At 35.0% G+C, this 10,946-nt stretch overlaps 1 protein-coding gene across 1 annotated transcript in view; it reads left to right on the forward strand.

The window, feature by feature from the left end:
* Positions 1-1,575: 1,575 nt before the first annotated feature.
* LOC145680535 (putative inorganic phosphate cotransporter) overlaps positions 1,576-10,946 on the forward strand; it is a 156,749-nt gene continuing 147,378 nt past the window's right edge. Inside the window, exon 1 of the mRNA XM_081751152.1 lies at positions 1,576-1,773. The gene's annotated coding sequence lies outside the window, so the exon portion shown is untranslated. The remainder of the gene's footprint in view (positions 1,774-10,946) is intronic.

Raw genomic sequence — 10,946 nt, forward strand, 5'->3', positions numbered from 1 at the left:
ATATATAAACTCTAGAAACTTGAACATTTAATTTTTCGTTTTTTCTTTTCTTTCATTTCCCCCGTTTTTCATTTTACAATTCCTTTCGGAATCTGGTGCTTATCAACACACTACCTATACCTTTCGCCCACAGATTCGTAACATGCCACATCTTCATTACTATCTTTCTGTACAACCCCTCCACATGCATAGCAGCAAAACAAATATATATATATACAATTAAAAATTGCACTGGAAATTTGCTGTCTTATCTGTGCCTTTAATTGAGAAAAAGCATGCCTTGTTTGTCAAATAAATCTGGTATAAAATCAATATCCACCACACCAGTGGCGTAGGGAAGGGGGGGGGGCCGGAGGGGCCGGGCTCCCCCCCAAAGAGGTCCGACAATGTACTTTGGTACTTTGATGTTTGTAATTTTTTATATATTTTTATGTTTATATATTTTCTTGTTTGTAATTTTTCTATATGTACCTATAACAGCACTTGGCCCCCCCCCCAAACACACATCCTGGCTACGCTACTGCACCACACCCACCTTATATATATATATATAAAAACCCAACCTTAACTCCTTCCTTTCACATCATTCATCATATCTCTCACCCATCAACTTGACAATGCCTCACCACGCTACAAAATGGACCACAGAGGACGCCAGCATCTTGGTTCGACTCTCCACGTTGAATGATGCTTCAGTTATCCACGCAGACATCTCCTCCAGGCTTCTAATGAAGACGAAGGTTCCAGTCACATCTAAACTGATTGTCAACCGAGCATGGTAAATTGTGGTGGAGCCAACCCTGCCTCTGAACTGACATGGTGTCTAAAAGACTACAACAGGTTGTTCTACTCCTTCCTTTGACACATCATGTTCCAGCCTAAGCCGCCTAGTCGAAAAGCCTGTGGATATTGCTATCTCAACATGGGGATATTACGAAAGATTCAAGTGATCACTACTACGAACTGAAAATGGCTCAGTACTTTATGTCGATCCCTTTACAGTGTATACCCAATACAAACAGTAGTGTTGCAAACATCTCCCCCTCTTTCAGGGTAGTGTCTAATGTATAGTGTATTATTCCTTTTTTTAGCCCATGAATTTACTACCAACAGATTTATGGAAAAAAGAATATATATATATATATATATATATATATATATATATATATATATATATATATATATATATATATATAAACACACACACACTAAGAGGTGTTGTTCGGAGTATGTACTCTTTCAGTGGGGAAGGTAATGAAAGCAGATATTTGTGGAAAAAAGAAATTATCATTATAAATGTAAATAAGTTTTTTTTTTTTTTTGGATCAAGTTAAATGAACTAAAGAACCTTGATAATATAATCTAAATGGACACAAAATGAGCTGCCTTGAGGGACGATGGTCATGTGCAAGCTGATGACTGAAATCAAAATGGAAATTAAATGACTTGTTATGAACGTGAAAGGTGATGTGTAATAATGGAATGGATAATTAAATTCTTGGGATAACAGGTCTGATTAAAAATTAATGGAAAAAAAATTTGAAATAAAAGGAAGAACCTAGAGTCTGGGGGAGATTTTCAGTCTTGGCACGAACAGAGGAAACAGCTGAAATAGCGAAAACACTAGCTGGATCATGTGTACGAAAGAAGTCTCATGTTCATGTAAATTACCTTTCTTGATGACAAACTAGTTGAAATGGAGTCTGAACTTGTTTTGGTCTCCTAGTGTAAGATTTAGTAAAAGCTTACTTCATGTTAAGATCACTCTCTTGGGTAAGTCAGTTTTCTTTTAGTAAATATTTTAGCCTTCTTTATTCATAATAAATTGTAGTTGAGCATTAGAAGGAAAAGGGTTCTCTTACTTAAATTCCTTGGAGAAAAGAGATGAACCTAGCTCTTATGCTAGAATATTCCAGACAGGTAGGAATACTAATTGCCCTTTAAGTTTACACTGTTTAGCAGAAGAGAAGTTAAACAATTTTATCAACCCTGAATTCAACAATTTAAAACAAAATCAACAGTTTTATTCATCAATACAAAATGAACGTAAAATATTTATTTATATTATTATTTACATTTTTGTTACTGATAGTTTCCGGTTTACATAACTTTACCGTTAAGAAAAATAGCAGTCTTATCAAGGAACCTAAATAGAATCTCAAGAAGTGTTTCCAAAAGATTACTTACATCACTTCAAAAGTTGGATCTGACTAAATTATTCCCTTTTCGACTTGACTTGTTAGTTGAAAATTATTTCGAAACTCCATTCCTGATACCAATAGAAGTGCAGAACTTTAGCTTGGTAGAACAAATCTCATTGACAAACCACACGCAGCCAAAATACTGTAAGTGTTCACCAACCTAGGTCGTAAAATTCTCAAAGATTGTGGAGTATTAAATCTGCCAGCAAAATTAGTATTTACAACACTCAAAAAATCAGTTGAAAGACAATCGCATTAGACTAATAAATATAGATATATTGCGTAATTTCCATAAATATTAATTTTATCAATAGCAACAAAGAAAAAGTAAATACAGAAACAATCATTAGGGAAAATCAAAAACTGAAATTAAATCTTCGGAACTTACTATACAAATTGTTCTTTAACTGAAAACTAAAACTATAATAAGAAATGTAAAGATAAGGATCCGGTCCGTAGTAGTATAAATGGTGTTGGAGACGTTCCCAGAAAAGAACGAAATATTCAATTAAAGGAACAAACGTGGAAGCACAAAGTAAATAACTTTTCTTAAGAATATGTTCCCTATAGGTTCTTTAAGCAGATATTTACTGTTAAATATTTACATATTATTTGCTAAACCTATAATGTATTGAATCTATTATTGCTATATTTGAAAGAATTCGTTGCATATATAGACTTCCTCATGTACACTATTTTACCGGATGATAAATAAAATTACTTACACAACAATATCATGTAACTTTATACATGGATTCGGTTTTAGACTCAAATTTGTGTAATGAGCAAATAATGAGTGTATTTCAATGATAAAGATCGTCTAAAGACAAAATGACTTATTTATTACCAACAGTACACTTGTCAAACTTTTTTTTTAGTATAATATACTTACTACAGTAGACAGTATGATTAAAAAGATATAGCCCGAAGTTATAAAATGAAAATGAAATCTTTCAGTTTAACATCCCTCGATTATGTCTTTTAGGCTAAGAGAGACAGTGATTAAACCAACTGAAAGATGAAAGAATTGATGGAATAAGAAAATGGGAGTACCCCGAGAAAATCCATGGACATGATGTTGCCCACCACAAACTAACTTGGCTATCAGAAACCAAGGAACCCAAGCACCAGAGGTAAGCGATCTACCATTGAACCAACGTGCTCCCCTTAACCAAACTTACGATTCACTCTTCAATTTTAATTTCTGTTTAGCCAGGGGTCCAAGGGTAAAAGTTAGAACGCAGAGCACGCCGTTCCCCCACTTGCAAAATATCTATGGCGTCCCTCCACTTCCTAAAAAATGACAATGGGCAAAGATAGGCACTAGAACGGCGTGACGCCACGCGTTCCCCTAGGGTCAGTATATTTTAAATCATCCAGATAAAATATCAAATGAAACCCATAGTCTCAGAATGGCATGAAGATTTTTCTGTTTACTCTACTTGCCATCCTTATTGATCACACCAAATTTTAATTTGATATCTTATATACTTTTTTAGTTATTTTTTTTTAGTTTGGTAAAATATACGTTTTTGTTGTTGCCGAGGGTTAAAGATATTACGACATTGATATACTAAAAAGATCATAACATTGTAAATTCTCATCATATCACAATGATTTTTTCACTAAAATGATCACAATAAGATACAGAATAAGGTAAAAATACATTCAGCTACTTGTACTTGAATTGTTGTAGTAAATATTACCTCAAACCTGGATATTACGATTTTTTTAAAAGAAAAAACATAAAATTTTAAAATACAGTAAAAACTTAAAGGCACTACATAAACGAAAGTATTTTATATGTATTTATAATCCTAAAGGCATGAGCTAATGTGTTCTGAAAGAAAAACTGTGGGTTTTTAACTGCAAATATTTTTAAACCATTTATCTTTAGAGTACGGCCAGGTATTTCAAGAAAATCGTAGACCTTCACGTTGGCAGCCCTAGCGTTGTCCCTAATTGTCACGGGGACATGAACCATATTTCGTTACAAAGCTTATGGAACACAGATTCCAACATGGTAACTTCTGTGCCCCCTTGTTTCCAACCCACAGAAGAAGAAAAATGGCTTTTGTCAAAAAAAATATTTTGTCGGACTCTGGCAACACTGTTCATTGTCATACGCAGGAAAAAAAAATTCTCGCATACACACCAGACATTGGGTGGAATCATATAAAAAATAAAGGGCATAGGTGCAATAGCTTGCGAGATAAAAATTCGAAACCTCGTATATACTATGGTCAACCTGTATATATTGGCTCATCTTAGTGAATAACCGGTTAAGTCGACTTTTTTTCAAAATTGAGATTTTAAAGATATAAGCTTCTATTGGCGAGTTCTCCATAGTGTAGAAACGGTTAAGTCGAATTCCTAAAATTGACGAAGTTACAGCATGTGTATAACCAGTTACTTCAAAATTAACAAGGTAACTCGAGTTAACTCCTTATTAATGGAAATATTTGTTTCGTGAATAACAAGGTAAGTCATTTTATCTGTTTGTATCCGTTGTAATGAACTTTGCATTGAGCGTGAATAAGCGGTTAAATCGAGATGACCTGTTATAATAAATTCGTATAATACATATTACGTTATTCTCATGTAGATATAACTTTTTATGTTAACTAAAAGCGGTAACTTTGTGTGTCACATTTCGCTTTCCTTTGATGCCTTTGTTTACTTTCTGAAGAACTGAAAGCCGATATGCTGCAAATATTATTGCAGCTATCAAGGGCGCCGATCAGATTGTTGATGTGTTGCTTGTAGAAATGCAAGCAGAAACATTTATTCCAGCGTATTGGGCAGAGTGTGAAGTTTCGTACTCCAAGATGCCTCGAACACAGGAAGCAGTACGACTTGCAAAAAGAGCTTATTTTGAAAAAGAAAACACGTCCGATTCTGGTGAGTATAGCTTACAATATGAAGGTAAGCATATTTTTATAAAATTACTCATATTACATAAGAAACTGTAAAGTCTTAGGAAAAAGAGAAGTATGTAATTATCATTCACATCTTCCGGTTAATAAATAATATGTTTGTTTGTAGGTTTAAGGGTCGGCTGCGGTACCATCTTTAGATTTGTTTGGTAAAGCAGGAAATTTCCGAAAATTCTTTTCAGGATTTTCAGTGGTGGGGATCGAACTCAAGATCTCACAAATACGAAACCACTGCTTTGCGTGGAGACGCAATGCTTCAATACTAGCCAATTCTATTATTGAAATAAAGCTTTTTTAAGTAATGGATTAATGAATGTAAAAGTTAATAATAATAATAATAATAATAATAATAATAATAATAATAATAATAATAATAATAATAATATAACAAAGCTGCACTAAAATGAGTACCAATTAATCCGAATGAGAGTATCACAGGGTTATTGCGAAGTCAATTGTTCAAAGAACCTTAATATTTGTTACTGTTATAAATGCTGATTTTCTTTTGATTAATACAACATATTTTTCTTTGTTTTCAGATTCTAGAAGCCTGACGAAGAGTAGGAAACTGATATCCACCCATACAGAAGCCGTTTGTGATGACTCTCGATCGAATTGTGACTTAGACTCTGGTGACAGCACAAGAGATCCAGATTTTCATGTAAGCTATTCGTCAAGTAGCGACGAACAAGTGATAAAGTCCAGAAAACAAGTTGGTCGTAAGAAGGAAAAACCAAAAGATGTAGGTGCTCCCAAAAACTTTAATTTGGAGAATTTCGCTTCTTCGAGTTCTGTAGTTGATACAGTCTACACACAAACTGGAAACGCAAAGTGAGAGTGTGGAGTGATTTCCATAAATCTACCACAGTGCGTGCACTAAAATAGTGAAACTTTGAATCCGTTACCTGAGAAAGTGATCCAAAAGGAAATAAAACCACGTAGTAGAAAAGAGAGAGAAAGATGCAAAAGACTAAGGAATGAAAGGCATGCATATATCACAGAAATGTGGAAGGAAGTTCCGGCAATTAAGATGAGTAAACTTACTGACGTGAGTGTAGAATGAAGTGGCCTAGTAGATTCACAGAACGTGATCGCCAATTGTGTTTCAATGAGTACTGGAAACTAGGTTCTCGTGATAATTGCTAAATACGTGAGTTCTTTAATCACTATCAAAGAGAAGAAAACAGAAAAAAAATGTCCGGTAGGGAAAAAAAGACACGTGAGTGTCACTGTACGTATAGTTTCATTGTGAAAAATGACAGACTTCCAATTTGTAAGACATGCCTTCTAAAAACTCTTGTAGAAACTAAATCATTTTTGAGCGCGTTCTTCAAAATAAAAAGCAGTCACACGCTGGAGTGGTTCCTGAAGACTTGAAAGGAAAAAAAAAACACATCAAAGACAGTACCAGGAGAGAAAGTCTAAGATGCGAAGGATTACATATTGTCTTTTCCAAGTTACGAAAGTCACTATTGTCGGAAAAGAACATCCAAAAAGTTCTTAAGATGTACCGATTGTATACAGAAGGAAGAAGCAACCCTATTTCACTCTCTCTATATTCTAAGTACTTTCATGAGTTGAATGTTGCATTCAAAAAAACAAAAAAAAGGTATTTGGCACAAATGTAATTTATTGGAAGCTAAAATTAGAGCTTCCGAAGAAGGTAACTTGGAAGAGGTATTAGTGAACGTACCGAACATCACACACTCGCCGAAGAAGCGTACAGCGCTAAGCGAAGGGACAAGGAAATCTCTAAAGAAGATAACACAAAGATGACTTTTGCTTTTGACCTCCAGCAATGCCTCCCTACTCCTTATTTAACATCATCTGTCATTTTACAAACTATTACTGTGGACCTTTAAGCTAACAATTCACAATCTCGCTTCAGATGAAGTTACGTGTTACATGTGGGATGAATCTGTGTCTGGAAGAGGAGGTAACCAAACAGCATCATGTCTTTACCAACACATACTGAACCTATCATCTCATGTTGAAGAAGTGACTTTCTATTCTGATACTTGTGGAGGGCAATATAAGAATAGTCATGTAGCATTAATGTTTATATGCTTCACAAGAAAACAGAGTTGCAAGTAATAAACCACAAGTTTCTAGTAAGTGACCATACCCATATAGAATGTGATACCGATCACTCAATAATAGAAAGGGAAAAGAAACGATCTGGCATAAAGATCCATCACCCTCATGACTGGATGCAGCTTGTACGCACAAGTAACAGGAAGTTACCTTTCAATGTGATTTCCATGAGAAAGGAGAACTTTTTTGATTTTAGCAGTTTGTGTAAAGGTGACGGTCCCTTCGTATTGCGAAAGCTAAATGAAACCAGGGAAAGGTTTCTCTGGCACCCTGTGCAGTGGCTTCAGTATGAGAAGCATTCTTTCCAGTCCGACGGGGAAAGGATTCAGAAATGCCATCATTGCCCTTGATCCATGAAGATCCCGCACCCATCAGTAATGAAAAGAAGAAGGACCTTCTGGATTTGCTTCCATTGATAGATCCTGTGTTCCATGACTTTTAAAAAAAATTACGAACATCTGATGAGATTTCCGAAATCGATCCAGACTTAGAAGAATTCGATTCAGATCCTTGAACTTATTGTATTCATTACGAGCACGTGTGTTCTTTTTGAATTCCATTGTGTGAATAGTGTTTAACTATTACATTGTATTTTTTTTTTAAATGAAACTGGGAAGTTAAAAAAAAAGTTTAAGTATTGTGTCTCAACAGTTCATGATTCAAAGGAATTATTATTCAGATAACTTCCACTGTTTTAAACTTAGTGAGCAGTATTGAAAGAACTGTCAATTTTACGAGTAACTATTCAGTACGAAATATGTAATAAAACTGTTTTGGTAACATTTACTATTCACATTTTTAATATTTTACAGGTTTTTACTATATAGCATATACGTGCATAACCAGGTAAGTAGGTCAATATCGCAGTGCATAAGCAGGCAACTGAATAAAACAGTGCAAAATCACACTTCATTGTTGCATATTCTGGATGAGATTTTGCAACATAACACATCCTAATGACATAACTATATCGTCAAAAAATTGAGTTGATTTGGCTATATTCATACTCACAGGAACCAGTAGAACTTTCAAACTTCTCTCCTGTAAAATTAACAATTCCCGACTTGACCGGTTATTCACTAAGATGAGCCAACGAAGGAACTGTGGTCTACCCTCAGGTTGGCAACCCTGGCGACTTCTCTAATTGTCACAGAGACAGAATGATACCTCGTTGCAAAGCTTACGGAACACTGGTTCCAATGAGGTAACTTTTGTGCCCCCCCCCCCCGGTTCCCAACCCACAAAAGAAGATGAAAATCATCTTTGACTTTTGTGGGACTTTGGCTACACTGTTTTTTGTCATAAAAGAAAAATCACTTTCTCCTACGGATTCGGCATGGGGAGGCACAATCTAGGTTCATTAGGAGCCGAGCAACAGAGGTTTGAAGTACTGGCGCTAAGAGAAAGGGATGAGCCAGGCATCTTCTAACGGTTAAAATAGTGCACATTTTACTTTCTGAAAAACTCATTGAATGATTTACATGTAAGGCGAAATGAAATTATGACATTTTAATCAAGCTGAAGATGTTAAATTATTTAAGCTGCAGTAAATTTATCAATGTTCTAGAACTAATACAACTGCGCATAAGCTTTTACAGTAAACTTTAAAATCAAATAACCAAAATATAATTTTATTATTTTTACTCATAAGCGCTTTCGATAACTGTCTTAGTTTTTAGTAAATTAAAAATATATTTAATGTATTTAGAAAGTAAGATTGTTTCACAAAGTATTTCACAAATCAAAACAGTTCGTTGGAATCTTATATCAGTTTAATTAGCAATTTCGTTCGGTATCTTGAGGAGTGCGAATCCTACAGCCCTCAGGTTCATGAAAAAGACTTTGGATTAAAAGCTACATGTGTTTTTTTGCCACCAACCGTGGGAAGTCTCCTTGTGACGGTATAGGTGGCACTGTCAAGCGCATCGTGACAAAAGCAAGTCTCCAACGTAGCCCTGGTAATGCTATTAATAATTCCGAAATTTTTATTGATTTTTGCAAGGAAAATATCGAAAATATAAAGTTCACAATGATTAGAAAAGAAACATTGATAGAGGCACGAAAAAATTTAGAAGGGCGTTTCACTCAAGCCAGGACAGTACCTGGAACACGTAGTTTTCATCACTTTGAGCCCAAATCTGAAGACTCCATTGCAGCAAAACGAGTAAGTTTAGATGACAACTTTTGCACAATATTCAACTTTTCTGGAGAAAATCATTCGGTGAAAATGCCTGATGTGGGTGTGCACAATTACATTGCTTGCCTTTATGATGACCGGTGGTATTTTGGATTAGTTTTGTCAAAACATGAAGATGAAGGTGACGTTAAAGTTAAATTTATGCATCCCTATGGACCTGCTCCATCTTTTCACTGGCCCCCAAAAGATGTTAGCTGGATTCCTATGAGTAACATAATTTCATGTGTACCCCCCCCCCCAGTCACAAAAGCATCCAGAAGAATGTATTATTTTTCCGAAAAGGAAATAGGTTCAATCAATCTTCAGTGCAACAAGATGTTGAAACAAATGCAAGCCCAGAAATAAAATGTTGTTAGTGTTTTATTTAAACATTTTCTGTAATTCCACTTCAGGACCTCTATGGTGTAAATAGTAAATGAACCACTTCAGGACTTTAAGATGATTTGGTAAATTCTTTTTTCGTTCACTGATTATATTCAATCTGTTGTATGTGATGAATATGTATAATTCATTAAACTCATAGTGAAGAGCTATTTTCTTCTTCTGTGGGTTGGGAACCGGGGGGGGGGGGGGGGGGGGCAAAAGTTATCTCATTGGAACCAGTGTTCCGTAAGCTTTGCAACGAGGTATCATTTGCGTCTCTGTGACAATTAGGGAAGTCGCCAGGGTTGCCAACCTGAGGGTAGACCACAGTTCCTTCGTAAAAGTATATACAGGTTGACCATAGTATATACGAGGTTTCGAATTTTTATCTCGCAAGCTATTGCACCTACGCCCTTTATTTTTTATATGATTCCACCCAATGTCTGGTGTATATGCGAGAATTTTTTTTCCTGCGTATGACAATGAACAGTGTTGCCAGAGTCCGACCAAAATTTTTTTTTGAAAAATGCCATTTTTGTTCTTCTTCTTCTTCTGTGGGTTGGAAACAATGGGGCACAGAAGTTACCTTGTTGGAATCTGTGTTCCATAAGCTTCATAACGAGATATGGTTCATGTCCCCGTGACAATTAGGGACAACGCTAGGGCTGCCAACGTGAAGGTCTATGATTTTCTTGAAATGCCTGGCCGTACTCTAAAGATAAATGGTTTAAAAATATTTGCAGTTAAAAACCCACAGTTTTTCTTTCAGAATACATTAGCTCATGCCTTTAGGCTTATGAATACATATAAAATACTCTGGTTTATGTAGTGCCTTTAAGCTTTAACTGTATTTTAAAATTTTATGTTTTTTCTTTTTTAAAAAATCGTAATATCCAGGTTTGAGGTAATATTTACTACAACAATTCAAGTACAAGTAGCTGAATGTATTTTTACCTTCTTCTGTATCTTATTGTGATCATTTTAGTGAAAAAATCATTGTGATATGATGAGAATTAACAAAGTTATGATCATTTTAGTATATCAATGCCGTAATTTCTTTAACCCTCGGCAACAACAAAAACGTATATTTTACCAAACTAAAAAATAATTTAACTAAAAAAGTATATAAGATATCAAATTAAAATTTGGTGTGAT

Source organism: Thermobia domestica, chromosome 3 (genome assembly GCF_964235325.1).
Source record: "Thermobia domestica chromosome 3, izTheDome1.hap1.1, whole genome shotgun sequence".
NCBI lineage: Eukaryota > Metazoa > Arthropoda > Insecta > Zygentoma > Lepismatidae > Thermobia > Thermobia domestica.